This window comes from Papaver somniferum, chromosome 11 (assembly GCF_003573695.1).
Source record: "Papaver somniferum cultivar HN1 chromosome 11, ASM357369v1, whole genome shotgun sequence".
Taxonomy (NCBI): Eukaryota; Viridiplantae; Streptophyta; class Magnoliopsida; order Ranunculales; family Papaveraceae; genus Papaver; species Papaver somniferum.
In genome coordinates, this window is record NC_039368.1 from 34818178 (window position 1) to 34839800 (window position 21623).

Genomic DNA, 21623 nt, shown 5'->3' on the forward strand with positions numbered 1-21623 from the left:
ATTTTCTCTCTCCTATTTTGTGTAGGATTCCTCATTTGTCCATATTTTCTAATGCTCCTTCGTGCATCATTGTTGAGTACACTTGCACCATTTCATTTGGGCTTACTCGGTTATAGTCCAGATGCCCGATTCTTAAGTAATTATCACTAATTCATGAAATTAAGTGGAGAATTATTTATGAAACAGAGTAATAATTATGAATTGTGCATCTATTACTAATCCATGAATCCAGCCGGGGAATTCAGGGAACAAAGTAATGATATGAATTGGTTATCTATTACTAATCCATGGAGTCAGCCGGGGATTCATGGAACGGAGTAATGAGATATAATAGATTGTTTTCTAGGAATTCAGTGGCGAATGTCATGGTAGAATTAATATATTGTAGAATCGAGATATGAGATAGTCGAAGCATCATACTCGTTCTGAAAGGTGCATTGTCAGGGAACAATCGTGCAGCGTTGTTAACGACCTGAATGCGTTTAGCCCCCTCAACAAACAATTATGTAGGAGAGCCTCCTGGATCTATACACGGTCTCCCTACATAGTCAGGGAACAACGAGTGTCGTCGACGTCCTGAAGGCGTTAAACCCTCTCAACAAACAATTATGTAGGAGGACCGCCCAATCGTTCTTCTATGTAGAGGTGGGTCTGTCTATGTAGTCAGGGAACATCGAGTGTCGCCGACGTCCTGAAGGCGTTAATCCCTCTCAACAAACAATTATGTAGGAGGACCGCCCAATCATGTTATTCTACATAGAGGTCATGATGAAATGTACAACATCGAACGCTCAGCTAGTGGGAGGCCTTTCGAGAATCATATTCATCATGGCTCTGAGATAAAATCGATCAGAGATCGTGAAATGGTTCACGAATCGTAAAATATGAATCGTCACATGCGTTCCTGAAGTCGGGTCAGAAACATGCAGTATCATGATTTTACGATTTTGACCTTTGTCAAAAATCCACCATCAACACTTTTGAACTTCTTATATAAGACATCAATATAATCGTATGAATGCTATTGTGATTATGTGTATGGGTATGGCTGAAGATTTCGTCCTAGGAAACAATGTTTTACATTCGTTTAAAGGAAGTACAATTCATAAACTTGTTTTATGAATCGAAAGGGAAATCACTAGGCTTATTGGTATTGTTATTCATTGAAAATCTTTGGATTACCAATATGTGTTTATTATAACCGCTCATAACTTGTTTATGTATCTTGGTAAAACTATTCACAATGCCCGAATTTTATATTGGTATGACTTTCATTAGTGAAACCGATCTTAAGTAATCACCTTAGATGGTATGATCAATATTTGTAATTGGTGTAACCATTCCTAGTCATTGGGTGAACGATCCTAGAACTTGGTTGGGACTAATCACAAGATGTGTAATCGATCCTTGTAGTAGGTTAAAAAGTTTTAGTAATTGGTGGAACCGATCCTATAACTTGTGAAACTGATCACAAGTAAGTACCATAAATAAGTGGTAACCGATCCCGGCACTTAGTTAACAATGTTTTGGAAACTAATGTGACAGATCCTAGTAGCCATTTGGAGGTAGAACCTAAACTTGTTTTGGTAGAACAGTTAAACCCATGAGTGATGATTGAATGTTTTGATCAATCACATAGTTCTTAGAAATCATATGAACCAATTCTAAACTCGTTTGGAAGCGTGGCAAATCGGTTCCAAGATTCTAAATATGAAAAAGGATTTACGAAGTAAAGATGTTGACATACTTTGAACATGTGCAGTAACTCTTATCTTTTGTTGTTCAAAGATATTCCTTAATAACTAAAGGAAAGAATCCCATATCGAAATAAATTGAGAATCTATTAATTAAGGTTTTTAGTTTTATATTCTTTTAATTTCCAGCAATTAAAATGCATATCTTTAGAAAATAAAAATTGGTAATTTTCATTTACTAATTGGAGATTTTCTACTGAGATTTCGGTCAATATTTGGACAGAGCATTTCCAGGAATTATGAAAATCGAATTTGGAAATATATTGCATATCTTGAAAATATTTTCGGTTTTGGAAATTCCTTGGTGTCCAAACTTCCTTGGTCTATAAATATTGAAGTTTGCATTTCGAGCAAACTAATCCTCAGAGCCAGCAGAACTACCTAGTTGTGTTGTTAATGGTGGAGCTGTCTATTAGGAGAGGAAAGTACCCTAATTAGGCGAAATCTCTTACGACCGCTCGTTTTAAAGACTTCTTTGGGATTGGGAATATCTATGAGTACCGTTGGCGGGAAACTAGATAATTGCAGTTTATTATTAGTTTTTGATTGATTTGATTGACTAACGGTGGTTCAACTTTGTTTGCACCTAGTTTGTTCATGCTTGAGAATCTTCTCTTCTGATATCAGATTCACTCAAACTAGATCGAAGTATCGACGGGGATCTTTAGACTGTTTGTTGATATAAAGACGTCTTATGATAATCCATTATTAATAGACTCCGTTCCATGTGTGATTGATCATAAGAGATTCAAATTGATTGCGTGCAAGTGTTTATTGAAAAATCTAAGAAGATTTGAAGACAAAGAAGATTGCTTGTTTGAGTTCATAATATTTGGTGTGCACAAAACTTGATTGGCTGGGGATCCAACTATAATCGATATATCTTTGTGATAATCTTGATTGATGAGTTGAGTAGATCGGCATCAATATATTGTCTTTGTGACTAAGAGTATTGATTGAAAAATCTAGACAATTACTTTGGTAGTTATATTGATAGATAGATCTAAGAACCTCACAAAGGAGTTTATTGGGATAAACGGAAGAGCCTTTTGTCAAACTCATATCACGTTGTTTGAAAAGAGTTTCTATCGAACAGATTTGTTGTTCCTTTACTGTTTGGAATACGAACCAAAGGAATTGTTCCAAGTGCGTGACTTATTGCAAGTTGGAGGCGCAGGGATACACATGGAACTAGTTGAACTATAGGTTTAGTTGTTTGGTCTCAACTATAAGAAGTTGGTTTAGATTTTGTATAACGGCTTAATCCTGAGAGTTTTCAGTTCTGGACAAGGTCCCGGAGTTTTTCTGCATTTGAGGTTTCCTCGTTAACAAAATCTTGTCGTTTCTTTTACTTTTCTATTTCCGCAATTATAATTGTTTTTATTATAATTAGAAGTAAAATACACAAACGTTAATTCCTATTTACTTGATAGCAATCCTATTGTGTTCGGTTAAGTCCGAACCCATCACAAGTAATCATATTTCATTGTTGTATTGTCTCGATCTTGTATCCATAGTCAATCACACAAGTTATCTTGTTATCGTATTGTATAGATCTCGTATCCGTAGATGATCACACGAAGTGTGAACCGATTAGTTGTATTGTCTCGACTCAGTCCATAGACAAACACTTTCGGAGAAAGGACTTATAGGTGGAAAAGTTTTAGATTGAGGTATATTTGGGTACTCTAGTCTTTTCACTATCCTTTAACTAATCTTGATTTCGAACCGTTATTATGAGATTGGTTCTTAGTTCTTAAAAACCATGGATATAGTTAACCATACTATCAGAAGGTATCCACTTGGTTTTTATTGGATCTTGAAGGTTGTAAGACAACAAACATGACTCATCTTGAGATCCGGTAGAACTATCAGATTCATAATCAGACAAGATTCTTTATATGATCTTCTTCTTCCTTTCTGAAAAAGCGGGGGTATAATAACACCACCCAATATTTCGCTTAGCAATCTGTATGGACTAACTCCGAAATACTTTCTAGAGAATCAGACTCAATCTAGGTAAAAGTATCTCAAGGAGTTAATATCTCTCTCTTGTTTTGATTTACTCGAGCTAATAGAAATCAACGAGTCTTTAATCAAACACAAGGAATAACTTGGATGGTACCAAAGACCAATATCCAAGGATCAATCAATGACAATCAACAACCAAAGGTTGGATTACTCTAATTGATGATCTAACGCACAACCTGTATTATTTCAATTATAAAGATAAAAAAATATTATGCGGAAATTGAAATAACACAGACACCATATATTTTGTTAACGAGGAAACCGCAAATGCAGAAAAACCCAGGGACCTAGTCCAGATTGAACACACACTGTATTAAGCCGCTACAGACAATAGCCTACTCCAAGCTAACTTCGGGCTGGGCTGTAGTTGAACCCAATCAGTATCCCGTTGATCCAAGGTATAGTAGTACTCTCTACGCCTTTGATCCCAGCAGGATACTGCGCACTTGATTCTCTTAGCTGATCTCACCCACAACTAAGAGTTGCTACGACCCAAAATCGCAGGCTTTGACAATAAACAAATCTGTCTCATACAGACAAGTATATCAAAGGATCAATATGTCTCCCACAGAAAAAACCTAAAGTTTTTGTTCCTTCTTTTGATAATAATAAAGCTAAACAGGAACCAATTGATAATCCGGTATTATATTCCCGAAGAACAACCTAGATAAATCAATCACCTCACAACAATCTTAATCGTATGGTATCGAAAAAAGATGTTGCGGAATCACAAACAATGAGACGAAGATGTTTGTGACTACTTTTTATATCTTGCCTATCGGAGATATCAATCTCAAGCCAATCAATCTGATTGTACTCGTACGATAGAAGATGTAAGATCAGATCGCACAACTACGATAAAAGTAGTATCCTCCTGGCTTCACAATCCCAATGAAGTCTTTAAGTCGTTAACCTGGTTTTAGAAGAAGAAAATCAAAGGATAAAGGAGAAACGACTCTAGCACGCAAACTAGTATCACACGTAAGGTGTGGGGATTAGTTTTGCACAATACTAGATGTCTCCTTTATATAGTCTTTCAAATCAGGGTTTTGCCTTGGTAACCAAGCAATCAATATCCACCGTTAGATGAAAACCTGATTTAGATTCAAGCTAATATTTCTCAACCGTTAGATTGAAAACCTAGCTTGTTATACACACTTGACACTGCACGTTTCTAGGTTTGTTTACCGTACCCAAATGTACGCACTTGTTGGTTCAACAATAGTTAACCAATTGGTTAGCCATATGAGAATTTCATATCAACCATGTTCTTCTTCACCATAACTAGTTCAAGTGACTTCAAATGAACTAGTTAGAGAGTTTTTCAATTGCAAGGAAATCTCATGTACTACACAAGACACAATTGAAGCAAAGATGATTTGATTCACTTGAATCGGTTCATGAACTTTTATAGCCACGGTTTGCAAACTGCATTGCTCAGTCTTTTTAAGTTTAAGTTCAGAAATCATCTTTAGATATATAACCTTCTTAAGTTTGCACACTAGGTTCACGGACTTAAGCAACCGGGCAGAGTTTACAAACTCCAGCAGAAAATCTCGGCAAAAGACCTTCGGTCGGTTCGCGGACTGGTACTCGCGCAACTAGTTTGTCAACTCCAGCAGAATTTCTCGGGATGAGAAGTTCGGCAGTTCACGGACTGAGTTCGCGGACTTGGCAACAAGCCATTCTTCTAGTTTCTCTTGATCAAAAAAGTTCGCAAACTTTGGTTCAAGGAATAGGACTTATGCACATATGTGTTTCCACAACAATACTTATGTCCATCATTGGTTATGTAATCTAAACTCTCATTCCAACCATTGAAACATTAATAGAGGACGTTATACAGTTGATACACCATTTCTCGTCAAAGCAATTTCCAAAGTGATTGAAACATATCATGACTTTCGTCACTAGGTAAAGATAAACATGATAAAATCTTACCAACACATATTTCGAGATATAGATATGCGAGGTATGTTCGGCTCGAAATACCAAATGTGTATAATCTAAGTCTATATATAGCATACGACTTTTTGTCTCAAGAAGTAGGAGATAGAGTAGATAGACTTTTGAGTGACAGATAAGTTCTAGTCTTCACATACCTTTTTGTCGAGAAGTTCCACCGGTTCCTTGAGTAGTTCTTCTTCCTGTATGATGAATCGCCATGAAGTCCTTGAGCTCAACTTTGTATCCTATTCCGAGACTTATCTATAGTAGACTAGAAATCAAGACTTATAGTTTTCATCACTAACATTGACAAACATGATTGAGATAGCAACGCATGCGAGTTCGACCGAGCAATGCTCTAAAAATCTCCCCGTTTGTCAATTTTAGTGACAAAACTATCAATACATATGGAATACAAAAAAGATAAAGAAACTTTTGTAGCTCATATTCCACATGTCTAATCTTCAACATTCCTCGAAATCTTCGTCACTTCCAAGTACTCCAATGATCCCAAAGGTTGTAAGTTTAGCACCACCGTTGTTGAAGATCCGTATCTATAACAATGAGAAAGCATCGGTCTCGATCATTGTTATACAGTGTCATAGTATTATTACACAACGTCAAAGTTCAATTGTATCACAACTTCAACAATAATACTATGGTGATATGTATCACTCCTCCTTAGTCAATACTCCATATCACATGGAAACCACTCCCCCTTACACAATGATCCGAAAACCATATGTATTTGTAGTATGAACTACATATTAATTCTCCCCCTTTTTATCAATAAAATTGGCAAAAGTACAAGAACGGAATCATAATGAAATTTCCGAAAGAGACATTTCTTGACTAAAAGAAAAAAGTACATACCAACTAATTTAGATGCGATCATAAAGCCGAAGCTAAATGCATTCATCAAGGAGTTTAAAGATACAAGATAACTCCTCTAAAATTCCACAGCCGCACACCCCTCAAGATATGACCATTAAGCACAAGTTCAAAAGAACTCTCCCCCACTTGATGTCATTTCCGAAAGAACAACAAGAGCGACCTTAATTTCGAAGGAAAAGAAGGATTTTTATTGGACACCAAAAACCATGAGAATGATTTCCTATATCCAAAAACTCAATAAAATTAATCACAAGTAAACTCATGATTAATTTAATCGGAATACGCAATCAAATTAAACACAAAAAGTGATCAATTCAATTTATTGTGCTCGACATAAGAGAACTTACGGAGCTACGACTAAGTTAACCATAAGACAATGATTATCTTAACTGTTCATATACTCAACACAAGAAAACCTTATGGAGTATGAAAATACTCAACTAGATTAATTACAAGAGAAACCATAACTAATCTAATTGGAATACACAACCAAACTAATTACAAAAGTAATCAATTTAATTGTCATTTGTTTTGCTCGACATAAAAAGACTTATGGAGCAATAACTATATAACCAAACAAGATGATTAATTTAGTTCATTAATGCTCAACATAAAGTACCTTACGGAACAACCAACAAAGCTAATCAAAAATTAATCAACTTGGTTGTATCGTGCTCAACATAAGACACATTACGGAGCCTCACAGTATTACATAGAATATGGATCATGGATGATCAATACTGCGGAATACACAAGGATTCATTCTATCTTCCTATCACTATTTGCATAACGATATTAATAGACATAATCCTTGAAAACAAAAGATTTTAACCTATCTTCTATCAAATAAATTGACAATATAGGCTTAACTTTTGTATTTGTCAAAAGTCTATTCATTCTTTTACCAGTACGTGAATACCGACCACGAACGACTTTACTTTTGACAAAGCATGGGACAATCAAAGTTCACGGACGCAAACACACATATCGCATAACAAATTGCAATATCACAAAATCATAAAAATTAATACTGCAATAACATCTTTTTAATATTTTTAGAAAATAAACCCAAATCTAAAAAAACAAAAGATGAAAATAATAGCTATGTGTAGTCACAATCATTGCTATTCAAAGCACTAGTTATTCTTCCAACTAAATCAAAAAGAAGACATACCAGGCAACAATATCTTTGAGAAATTCTTTATCATTCCCGAACTCCTTGTCGTCAACAGCCATTGGAACATAAGGTTCGTGGAGATAGGAGTTAATATCAACAAACCGTCTTGGCTGATGATGTCGAACCAGGGCTTTCTGAATTTCCGAAGATCTTAAAACGTGTAAAATCCCCTTATCCTAAATAAGCTGTTGAGTAGTAGTAGCCTTGTGGTTTTCATATTCTATCTTTCTATCAGTAATATTATGAGATATTTTTTTATGGGAATCTCGGCTGTTTTGGAAATACCTAGCTAGTTTTGGAAATATTTTGAGTTAGGGAGAATCACATTTTTAATGTGAATAGAAGACTAGGGTTTTAATGTTTCCTTTTCTCTCAAAAATCATAGCAGCCGCACTAAACCGTTTTGTTAGAAAACCTAGTTGTTGTGAACGAAAAAGAAAGAGAAAGAAGATCGACTTGAGACTAAGGGTGCTGTTGCTTGTTGAAGGATTACTCTCGCTGCGAAACAGGTAGATTCTCTAGCTCTTATACTCTTTAATAGTTTGGTTTGATTAACCTAAAAGAGTCTTGCAAAGTCATTTAGTAGAAAGTTGGTAGTGGAGGAATTTATAGTGCTTTCTGTAAAATCTGTCCAAAGTAACGTCACAGAGGAAGAAGGTCTAACATGCCATAAATATTTTGCTAGGAACCAAAATGATTTAGATGCGTTTTACATCGAGTAGATATAAGCTGCGAGGCCTAATTACTTTTTGTGGAATACGTTTACGATGATGATTAGTAACCTGGAAGATATGTATGTTAATGCTGGCTCATATCGACAGTCTACTTGATTATATTAAGGGATGTACTAGATTATCTTAGAGGTGGATTAAGATTTAGCTTCTATAATAGTTTTGTGTCAGTAATTAGAATGCTGGTTTTAATGGTGGGATGGGTTCAATACTTGTATGAAAGGATGCTCAGGGTTGACTGTAGTTTGGGTTGATTTTTCCCAGTTCTTTATCATCTGTTTCGCGATGTTTCTGTTGTCTAGGACAACTAGGGTCTACCATTGCAGGTATAGTTCACATTAGTCTGAATTTTTAAGTAGTTTGCATAATACAGGTTGATAGTGGGACTGTTTTGGGTAGATGTGTCTCGAGCAATTAAGGGTCCTATGAACTTCTGAGTGCATATAGCTGTTACGTGTTTCAGTAGCAAATAAAGCATAAAAAGAGAAATGTTTGTGCTCTGGGTTTTTGTTGTTGGCCCATACTTTTGGATTTGGCATAGTTGAAATTTGAGTCACTATGCGAGAGTGGACAGTGACTTCTAGTTTTCGGACAGTTGCCCGTAGTTGGCTCGACCCCATGGATTATTAGGTGATGACCGAGAGGTTGCCTAAAAGATATGACTCTGTTATCTTATATTGGGATCGATAACATTTAATTCTCCGACACAAGGTAGGAGAATTATTTGGACTATTCAAGGGCTGTTACGGTATGTCTTACGGTTAGAGTAAAAACTAGAGAGGGGTAGTCGATAGGTAAAACGGATTTCGGGATGGTTAATCTAAAAAGATGTGTTTTCACTATTTAAAACAACATGTTTTTGGTTATTATCGAGTTAGTTTTTCCCCTTAGTCGTTTTACTTAGGTGGTCGCAGTTTTGATTAGAAAATTTAGAAAAAGAAAAGATGTCATCTTTATACTTCTTACCTCTCGTACTCTTTAGGAATAATTTTGGATTTACTTTATCATCTTTAAAAGTTATAAGGATGTGAGAGTCTATTTTTAGTTGGAGTCTGACCCAACTTACTATTCTTTTTCAGGAAACCGTGACTGTGGAGCAACCTAACTTGTAGATTGCATTTTTTGCTTTGAGAAGCTACCCCATCAATTTTTAAGGTGTTTAATTACATAAATACTTTGTTGATTCTCTTTGAAGACCATACTTTTATTTCCTTTAAATAAATTTTTAGTATTTACTTGGGAGACCGACCTGCGTGTCGAGGGTATTTTTGTTTCAAAAAGATTCTTTTTAATTTATAATTTGCCCTATCAACTTTATTTAAATAAATTTATTTAGTTATGGATTATTGTCAATGTGCTCCATACAATAACCTGATCTCCATTTGTTGGTATGACGGTTTGAGTATGTAAAGTGGTCCATGAGTATGCCACACTTGGGATTCTAGGGCGGCCGACCTAGAATTCGAAGTGGGGATGTTACAAAGTGGTATCAGAGCCGACGACGGGTCACTTGCCGATGGTGAGAGAGTACGCTGGGCGCGATAGCTCAAGTACTGGTCTCATGAGGGGCATGGAACGTCGGAGATCTGGGTTTGTGTATATATTCCGGAGCCGAGGACGGCTCCAATTTAAGGTGGTGGTATTGTAATATCCCGATATTCGGCAGTGGTTGGCCGAATGGAATATAAGTAATGGTTCATCCTTTCCTATCACCGAGGCCTTTTCAGCACAATTGGCTCCAGAGTTGGCAGAAAACTCTTCAGTTAAGCGTGCTCGGGCGGGAGAAATCCAGGGATGGGTGACCATCCGGGAAGTTGCTGCTGGAATACCGCAGTGATGCCCGCTAAAAACTACACTGCCGGATATCCGCAGTGGCTAAGTGGGGACAGTATCGGTGGAGGGACGGGTCATTACAAAACGCAAGCCTTTATTTCACGAATCTCCTTTCTTACTTCCTTCAACGCATTAAGAACATCGGAAAACTTCTGAGAGTTAGAAGGGACAACCCTTGGCTTTCTTATATTCCTCCTCTTTATTTTTAAGGATGAAGATACTGGAGATTTCTCCTTTTCCTTGATTGATGGCTTAACAATCATGTTGACATCTTTTCCATCCAAAGACATGATGCTTAGAGAACAGTTATAAACAACTGGTTTTGTGAGTGAAATTCACAATCTCATCAAGCAGTCTTAAGATATTAAGGATATCGAAGAGAAAAAAAGGAATGTAGGGTTCACAACCTTTAAACAGGTTCGTGGATGTCCAACTCTAAACCCTATAAAGAGTAGAATTGTCGATAATAACCCTTTATTTGATAGACAGGAAAAACAAACCTAAGAAAAAAAACTTTTCCTAAAGCCCGAGGGCTACACAGTCTTATCTCTTTTGATCAGGCATATGAGACAAGATTTACCAAACAACACAATTAATTTGTGCTGTGGTGAACAACAATTTGTCCACCATTTTCCTCTTGAGAGGAATCCTCTGACTTCTGTCTATCAAAGCTATTTGACCATACCTTCTTCTCTAATGGTCTTATTTTTTCTTTGGAAACCAACTTCTTAGACGAAGATAAAATCCTACATACCTCAGCAGTCTTCTGAGCAAGTTTAAGCTTCATTGCCAATCGATTTGCTCTTCGCTGAAGTTTGTTGGCGTGCCTCACTTGATGTTTGTACTTGTAACATCTTGATAGTTCATGACCCTTCTTAGAACAAAACGATCACGTCAAACTTGGATAGTATTGAGGCATCTGTGGTGTGAACGCAGTTAGACACATAGTAGATCCTGAAACATTACAACCAGAGTTTCCAAAGGATGGGTCAATTGATTATTCCAGCTTGATTGGATTCTCTTCTTTACCGAAACCATCAAGGTTGATATATGTATTGCTACAATTATCAAAATCAATGTTTTCACATAGAAGACCGGCACTTGATTTCCTATCTTCATCAGAATCATAGATCTCAGACATCTCATCAAGTGTTACAGCAAGACCTTTGTTCCTACTGTATTTTCTATGATTTGGGCACTCGTTTGCAAAATGACCAAAACCTTTACACTTAAAGCATTGTGGCATATCCTCGTCATCAGCCTCGTCAGCATCCCTGTTTTTAGAAGGAACGCGATTATGAGGTTTATCTGACAACCTAGGTTTGTCTCTTGAAAACCGTTTACTTCTCTTCAATAGAAGATCCCTAAACTGTCTTGTGATCAAGGATACTGATTTGTCAAGATCTTCATCCGAAAAATCACCCTCAGACTGATCATCCTCAGAGACATAAACACTTTTACTTTTATCAAGTACTTTAGTGTTCTTTTGTGCTTTAAAGGCAACATCCTTTCCGATTTTGGATGTATGCTCGTGATCAAAGATCTTTAGCTTTCCAATCAATGTATTTCTGGAAAGATTATCAAGGTTATTTCCCTCAACGATGGCATGCTTCTTAGACTCGTATCTAGATGGCAGCGATCTGAGAATTTTCATCACAATGTCCTTTTCAGAATAGTCTTACCCAATGCAAAAGATGCATTAACAATTTCAGACACTCTGTGATTAAACTCATCAAATGTATCTTCATCATACGAAGGTTCTCCCAATCGGAATTAAGGTTTTGAATCCTGGCTTCCTTTTCACTGAAGTTACCTTCAAATACGGTTTCTAAGATATCCCAAGCATCTTTAGACCTAGTGCAGTTTGACACATGGTGCTGAAGATTTGGGGTAATGGCATGTATGATGGCATTCAAATCGTCGGAGTTTTGCTTTGCAGCAAGTATCTCGGCAGGATTATATTCACCAATATTCTTGGGAACGTTTACGTCTCCAACTGCCACAACGGGAGCATCATAACCATTAACAACATATACCCGTGATTGAAAATCACGTGCTTGAAGAAAAGCTCGCATAACAATTTTCCACCATAAGTAATTAGAGTCATCGAGGACTGGTGGTACGTTAATAGAGATAACACCTCTATTCATAGAGTCAGATCGCTACAAACACAGACTTGTAAAGTCTTAAACGTGTTTGCCTGCTCTGATACCAATTGAAAAAGCGGGGGTTTAACAACACCACCCAATATTTCACTTAGCAATCTGTATGGACTAACTCCGAAATACTTTCTAGAGAATCAACTAGACAGTCAGACTCAATTTAGGTAAAAGTATCTCAAGGAGTTAATATCTCTCTCTTGCTTTGATTACTCGAGCTAATAGAAATCAGCGAGTCTTTAATCAAACACAAGAAATAACTTGGATGGTTCCAAAGACCAATATCCAAGGATCAATCAATGACAATCAACAACCGAAGGTTGGATTACTCTAATTGACGATCTAACGCACAACCTGTATTATTTCAATTATAAAGATAAAACAATATAATGCGGAAATTGAAATAACACAGACACCAGAAATTTTGTTAACGAGGAAACCGCAAATGCAGAAAAACCCAGGGACCTAGTCCGGATTGAATACACACTGTATTAAGCCGCTACAGACACTAGCCTACTCCAAGCTAACTTCGGACTGGGCTGTAGTTGAACCCCAATCAGTCTCCCACTGATCCAAGGTACAGTTGTACTCCTTACGTCTCTGATCCCAGCAGGATACTGGGCACTTGATTCCCTTAGCTGATCTCACCCACAACTAAGAGTTGCTACAACCCAAAATTGCAGGCTTTGACAATAAACAAATCTGTCTCACACAAACAAGTCCATCAAAGGATAAATCTGTCTTCCACGGAAAAACCCGAAAGTTTTTATTCCTTCTTTTGATAATAATCAAGGTGAACAGGAACCAATTGATAATCCGGTATTATATTCCCGAAGAACCGCCTAAATAAATCAATCACCTCACAACAATCTTAATCGTATGGTAGTGAAACAAGATGTTGTGGAATCACAAACAATGAGACGAAGATGTTTGTGACTACTTTTTATATCTTGCCTATCGGAGATATCAATCTCAATCCAATCAATCTGATTGTACTCGTACGATAGAAGATGCAAGATTATATCATACAACTACGGTAAAAGTAGTATTCTCCTGGCTTCACAATCCCAATGAAGTCTTTAAGTCGTTAACCTGGTTTTAGAAGAAGAAATCCAAAGGTTAAAGGAGAAACGACTCTAGCACGCATGCTAGTATCACCGGTAAGGTGTGGGGATTAGTTTTGCACAATACTAGATGTCTCCTTTATATAGTCTTTCAAATCAGGGTTTTGCCTTGGTAACAAAGCGATTAATATCCACCGTTAGTTGAAAACCTGATTTAGATTCAAGCTAATATTTCTCAACCGTTAGATTGAAAACTTAGCTTGTTATACACACTTGACACCACAGGTTTCTAGGTTTGTTAACCGTACCCAAACGTATGCACTTGTTGGTTCAACAATAGTTAACCAATTGGTTAGCCATATGAGCATTTCATATCAACCATGTTCTTCTTCACCATAACTAGTTAAAGTGACTTCAAATGAACTAGTTAGAGAGTTGTTCAATTACAAGGAAATCTCATGCACTACACAAGACACAATTGAAGCAAAGATGATTATATCACTTGAATCGGTTCATGAACTTTTATAGCCACGGTTTGCAAACTGCATTCCTTAGTTTTTTTAAGTTTAAGTTCAGAAATCATCTTTAGATATATAACCTTCTTAAGTGCGCACACTAGGTTCGCGGACTTAAGCAACCGGGTAGAGTTTACAACATCCAGCAGAAAATCTCGGCAAAAGACCTTCCGCCGGTTCGCGGACTGGGTTCACGGACTGGTACTCACGCAACTACTTTATCAACTCCAGCAGAATTTCTCGGGATGAGAAGTTCGGCAGTTCGCGGACTGAGTTCGCGGACTTGGCAACAAGCCATTCTTCCGGTTTCTCTTGATCAACAAAGTTCGAAAACTTTGGTTCAAGGAATAAGACTTAAGCACGTATGTGTTTCCACAACAATACTTATGTCCATCATTGGTTATGTAATATAAACTCTCATTCCAATCATTGAAACATTCTTAGAGGACGTTATACAGTTGTTACACCATTTCTCGTCAAAGCAATTTTCAAGATGATTGAAACATACTAGGTAAAGATAAACTCGATCGAAGCGAAAAGCTTACCAATACATATTTCGAGATATAGATAGGCGAGGTATACTCAGCTCGAAATACCAAATGTGTATAATCCAAGTCTATATATATAGCATACGACTTATTATCTCAAAGAGTAGGAGATAGAGTAACATATAAGTTCAAGTCTTCACATACCTTTTTATCGAGAAGTTCCACAGGTTCCTTGAGTAGTTCTTCTACTTGTATGATGAATCGCCATGAAGTCCTTGAGCTCAACTACACTTTCTATCCTAGTACGAGACTTAGTTATAATAGACAAGAAATCAAGACTTATAGTTTTGATCACTAACATTGACAAACATGCTTGAGATAGTAACGCATGCGAGTTCGACCGAGCAATGCTCTAACACTTTTTGTATTGATTCCTTAACAATCCTTAACTCTTTGATCTTCCTCCTTATTTACCTTTGTAATACTGCGAGTTATTGGAGGCATGCTTGAGGATTTAAATAAGAATTAATCAGGATTTCACAATACAAGCAAGAGAAAGTTTCTCTTAAGAAGAGACAACTTTTGGACCGAAAATACAAAGAAATTTCCGAAAATATATTAAGAATCTATTTTGTTTCATATGTCCGAAATTCACAAGCTGTAAGGTTTATTAAAATTCAAAAATTTCAAATAAAACCTAATTATGGAAGATCGTTATAACATGAACAATTTTTTTAGACATAATGGATTCGCAGCTTATCCAAAAATTGCCACATATTTTCTGATACAGACACAAAACATGTGCTCTTGTTTTATGTGCTTCCTCATCCCAATAGATATGAGCACAAATTAGGATGAGGGTTCACATACTCCATACAACTAGGTTGTATCGGAGTAAGCCTTATCATGCTTACGAAGAGTATCAGAAACATAGTTCACGTTTCTCTTTGGAAGTTTCTACCTAAAGTATTCTCTCCCAAGAAGATGATCCTTCTTGATCTAAAGGTATAATTATGAGGAGAAACTATACTGATGTGAGAATCTTCAGAGACGGATAGATCTCTCTTAATTCCATCAATGATATTTTCATAAGATTTTCTCATTCTAAGGATTTCCTTATTATGCACATCAGTTTGGTCACTTGAAATAATTATCGGAAATTTTCCTCGATTATTTCTCTTGGCAGAAATTATTTCCTTCCCTTTCTTCTGAAAATGTTCTTCATGTAAAAAAATATTGTTTCAACATGAGTGAGGAGGAACCTTTTTCCAGAAGTGATTATTAACTCTTTCTTCTGATTCTTTTGAGTTGATTTCATCGCTTTGGGATGTATTCTTTCTTTCTATTGAGGAATGATCTTTCAGTTTTTTAAGATAAGAAACTTCTTTTAACACTTTTACCACAATATTTTGAAGAAATATAAGTTACTTGTCAAGTGACCGAAAGTTGTACTCCTTAAGATCTTTTTCACGAAACCGGTTCAAAGTTTCCCCTGGACAAGATTTTCTTTGATCATCAGTAGTTGTAGAAGATAGTTCTTCATTCTCTTCTAACTTGATGCAGTTAGGCAAACTACCATCATCATGATCTGTTTCAGACGTGATCAAGCAAGTCTTGTTATCACAATCTGTAAAAGTCGATCAAGGACTTTTGGTTTCCTCATCAGAAGAAATTATAACAGAATCATTAGTCAAATTCATATAATGAATCTCTTGTTTTTGAGTAAGAGATTTACCAAGAGCTTTTACTTTAACAGTAAGATTCATATTCTCTTTGGCTAGAATATTTAGTTGAATGTCTTTTTCTCTGATCTCTTGCTTAAGAAGATTAAATTCTATCTTTAATATTAACATCCTTGTAGACAGAGATCTTATAGGCTTCAGGAGTTTTACAAGCTCTTTATCAGCATCTTCTTTTCCATCAGAGATAGACTCAGATGTGCTGTTAATTTCCATAACTTTTGGATCATGAGTTTACGAAGAAGTAACATCTTTAACTTTTGAGTATTCGTACTCTTGCATAACGTTAACTGAATCACCCATTAGATTCAATTCTTATATGTTGGATCGCACCAAACACATATTGTTAGATTTTTTCGTGTTTGCCTGTTCTGATACCAATTGAAAAGATGAGGGTACCCAAATACACCACAATTTTTTTGTTTGAACCTATAAGTCCTCTTAGCGAGTGTGATCATCTATGGACAAAGTCGAGATAATACGAGATCGAGACAATACGACTACCAAAGTGTGATACTTGATAATAGGTTCAGACTTAACCAAACTATATAGGATCACTATCAAGTATATCGGAGTTAACTTAAAGTGAAATTTACTTTAAATTACATAAACAAATATAATTGCGGAAAACAAATATAATTGGGGAAATAAATATAATTGCGGAAACAAATATAATTGCAGAAAACCCCCGGGACCTAGTCCAGAATTGAATACTTTCAGAATTAATCCGCTATACAAAATCTACACCAACTTCGTATAGTTGAGACCAAGCAACTACCCCTAGTTCACTTAGTTTCCTCAGTATCTCTGCGCTTCCGACTTCGAAGGTCACGCACATGTACAATTCCTCTGGATCGTAACTCTATTGATTCTTTTCAAGATAAAGATATCTCAAGTCATATGCAAAGGCTCTTCCGTTTAATCTAATAAACTCCTTTTCCTGGTTAGATCAATATATCCAATAACTACCAAAGCAGTTAAGTTTAGATTCGCAATCAATCAATATAGATCTCAATGAGAAACTATAAGCTGATGCCGATCTCACACAACCAATCAATCGAATAAATCCAATTTTTAGTTGGATCCTAACCAATCAAGGTTTGTGCACACACAAAGATATGAGAACTAATAAGAAATCTTATCCGTCTTTAAATCTTCTTTAATCTTCAATAATAACCAGCACAACACCACTTGAATCTCTTGTGATCAATCACACACGGAACATGGTCTGTTAATAACAAGATGTCTTTAGTGAAAAAGCGGGGGTCTAGCAACCACACCAATATTTCGTTCGACAATCTATATGGACTAACTCCAATATAATTCCAAGAGAATCAACTAGACAGTCATATTCAATCAAGGAAATATAACCAAGAGTTATATCTCAATTTCTCAATACAATCTGCAATCGAATAGATAGAAATCTGTGAGCCTGATTGATATGAGAAATAACTTGAACAGATAGAAATCTGTGAGCCTTCTGAGTTCTTGTTTTGCTCATAATTCTTCATACGAACTCAGAATGACTCAGTTCTTTCGTCATTGTCTTCGTCTTATCGTCCTCTACGCAATTGGTCTTTGTCCCTTCTCCACTTGTAGCTAGATTCTTTTATTGCACAATTAAAGTGCTATTTCACTTCTTTTAGATGATTCATCTATAAAACACAAATAAGAGAAAACAAGAGTAATATACAATAATTTGCAAGAAAATCATCAAATACTAGCATGGAATTGACACCAAATATATGTGAAATATGCACTTATCATCACAGTGTGCGTAGTTCAATCAATTGGTAAATACGACCTCTGGTTGTTGATTGACACTTGAACATTGTTTTTTGGTACCGTTCAAGTTATTTCTCATATCAATCAGGCTCACAGATTTCTCTTTTCATTGTGTAGTGGACGAGAAGATGAAGACAATGACGAAAGAACTGAGTCATTCTGAGTTCGTATGAAGAATTTATGAGCAAAACAAGAACTCAGAAGTCTAAAAGGGCAAAATGGTCATTCTACATGACAAGAGCTATTGGCACCACATTTCACGATAAGGGATGTCACTCTTCTAAGGGGCAGTAAAGTTCAAAGCAGCTGCTAGAGGCAGTCAGGTCTTTTACAGTAGGGGGTTGCCGAAATTCAAATACTGCTAAAGGCACCTGGTTTATTACTCAGGGAAATTTTTCTTCCTTATTCCTATACAACAAACAGGCGATGGCAGTCGGAACTTGATTATCATGATGATAACGACGGTGATGGATTTTGATCAACAATTATATTCGAATTTGAATATATCATTGGGTTCCTGGAGATGATGGGAAGCTTGGGTAGGAGCCTGATTTCAATTCAATGGGCTCGAGCAAGTTCAGGGAGTTGTTGGCAGAGACAATGGAGGTTAACAAATCGTTGATGCTACTGCCATTGAAGTTGAGCTGAGATGACAGAGAGAAGAACTCGATAAGGGAGAATAATGGGAATGGAGGTTGTTGCTGTCAAGGCTAGCTCTACCAGAAATGCTACAATCTCTAAACTGACTAGTTCAGCTGACCATAATAACTGAGTCTAGTCTTCCTAAATAATTTCCCACTTAATGTTGTAACTTTCCTGAAAAATAGAATCTGTAAAACTGACTTTGTATATGTACAACTCTATAAATAGACAGATTAAACTTCACACGCTTGTGTGAAAGATTCACCAAAACCAATTCTTGTCTTGGTATCAGCCTACGATCCTGAAAACCACGCTTTTCCAAAACCAAATAAAAAAAAAACTATCCTTCAATGGCAGATCTCACAACTCTCCATAATGTTCATATCAATCACCTAGTTTCTCTTAAGTTAACTGAAACAAACTACATACTTTGGAAAACATTGTTCAAACTAGTTCTGAGAGGTTACAAACTTATTGGATACGTTGATGGGTCAAAAGAAATTCTCCCTCATACTCTCCCAAATTCGCAAGTTGTGAATCCTGAATACACAAAATATGAAGATATCGATCAGATCCTTATGGGATGGCTTGTCTCTACACTATCTGAAGTTGTGATTGGAAAAGTCACAGGACTTGAAACCTCCAAAGTTGTATGGGATACTCTGGAAAGAGAGTTTGATCCAAAAACAACTGCACACCAGATGCTTCTTCGCAGACAACTACACAACCTTTCAAAAGGTAATCTAACTATGCAGCAATACTTCACTCACGCTAAAAATCTGTATGATAGTCTTGCAGCATGTGGCTATAATGTCTCATCTGAAGACATGAAGTCTGTTATTATAAATGGACTCAATAATCTTATGACCCAATTGTTACTGCATTGGGAACTGTGTCTGACATGGACATGGAGACATTCAAAGCTCATCTTCTCACTTTTGAGATGCGTATGGAGCAACATCTGGCTTTACTAAATCTGGTAGCATCAGGTTCATCTTCTTCATCACCAAGACCTGATCAAAGAAGGTTCAGAAACCAGCCACCACAGAACCGCCAACCTCAGCGTCCGAGATCAAACAATACTCCAGTACAAAAGTGTCAACTCTGTGGAAGGAAGAACCATCTAGAACCACGTTGCTGGTATCGATTTGATAAGGATTTTGTACATGAACAAAGAGCACCTGCTGCAGCATATGTTGCACTACCTCAAGGAAGAGGTGACAATAGTTGGGTGACTGATACCGGAGAAACACATCACCTAACTGCTGATATTAACAATCTCAGCATCCCTCATGAGTATGAAGGTACTGAACAAGTCCAGGTTGGCAATGGTAATGCCCTATCAATTGCAAACATTGGTAAATCCTCGTTTACTTACAATGCTAGAAAATTTCAGCTAAACAATATTTACCATGTTCCTGCAATACAAATAAATTTGCTTTTTGTCCATCAATTCTGTAAAGATAATGATGTGTTCTTTGAGTTTCACACAAATCTTTTTGTTGTAAAGGACAAAAGCACAGGGACAACACTGCTGCAGGGGCGGAATAAAAATGGGTTATATGTGTTTGATTGTGTCGATGTTGTTGTCTCTCGAGTTCACCCTAAGACCTACATCTCCAATACCCTACCAGTATGGCACCAGCGACTTGGTCACCCTATGATCCGAACTGTTCATCAAGTCATTAGTCAGTTTTCTCTTCCAGTAACGAATAAATCTTTTGACTTTTGTCATTCTTGCCACATTAGTAAGAGCAAGAAGCTTCTCTTTCCAATTAGTAGCACTGTTTTTGATAAACCATTGAGTTTAATTGTTTCATACATCTGGGTATCTCCACATATGTCTCGAACTGGGTTTCGTTATTATATGCTTTTAATGGATGCATTTTCACACTATACATGGGTTTTTCCACTTGTTCAAAAATCAGATGCTTTGCAAACTTTTATTCAGTTCAAAAAGCAGGTTGAAAACTTGACTTCATACAAAATACAAGTCTTTCAATCTGATAATGCAGGTGAATACAAAAAGTTTACTGCATTCCTTAATGATGCTGGTATTCTCCATCGTTTTTCTTGCCCACATACGTCTCCAAAGAATGGTCTAGCAGAACGCAGGATACGACATGTAAATGAATCTGGCTTAGCACTCTTGTTCCATGCACACATGCCAAAATTTTTTGGCCGGAAACCTTTCAAACTGCTTGCTATCTTATAAATAGACCGGCTAAATCCCAATCTGAAGCACAAACTCCTCTTGAACTCCTCTATAAGAAAACTCCAGATTACTTTTTCCTAAAAGTGTTTGGTTGTTTGGTATATCCATGTCTTCTTTCTTATAATTCAAATAAATTAGAACCTATATCAGTGGCTTGTATTTTCATTGGTTATAGCAACTCCCATAAAGGTTATTTGTGTCTTCATAAGCAATCCAATAGAGTCTACATTTCTAGACATGTAAGGTTTGAGGAGATCTCATTTCCGTTTGCCCCAAAGAAGCAGGATGTCCCCATGCGCAGTCAAGAAACTTCGTTTCCCAGTACAAGGTTGTTTTCCTCACCACTATTCAGACAGCTACAATCATCAGTTAATTCTACAGCTCAGCAAAACGAAGCAATGCTGCCACTGAATTTACCAGTTGTGTCTGATCAATCCGTTCATACTCCGGGAAATGGTGCTGTTCAATCAGCAAACTCAGTCAGTTCTGCGTCATCAGATCCACATATTCTTATGTCTGGCGGTATTGAAAACTCAGTTCAAAACAACTCGGTTGTCCAGACTTCTCAGCAATCCCAACTGCAGTCCTCTGAAGTCGCAAGTGATGCTACATCATCCACTACACAATCACAGCTTCATCCAATGAGCAC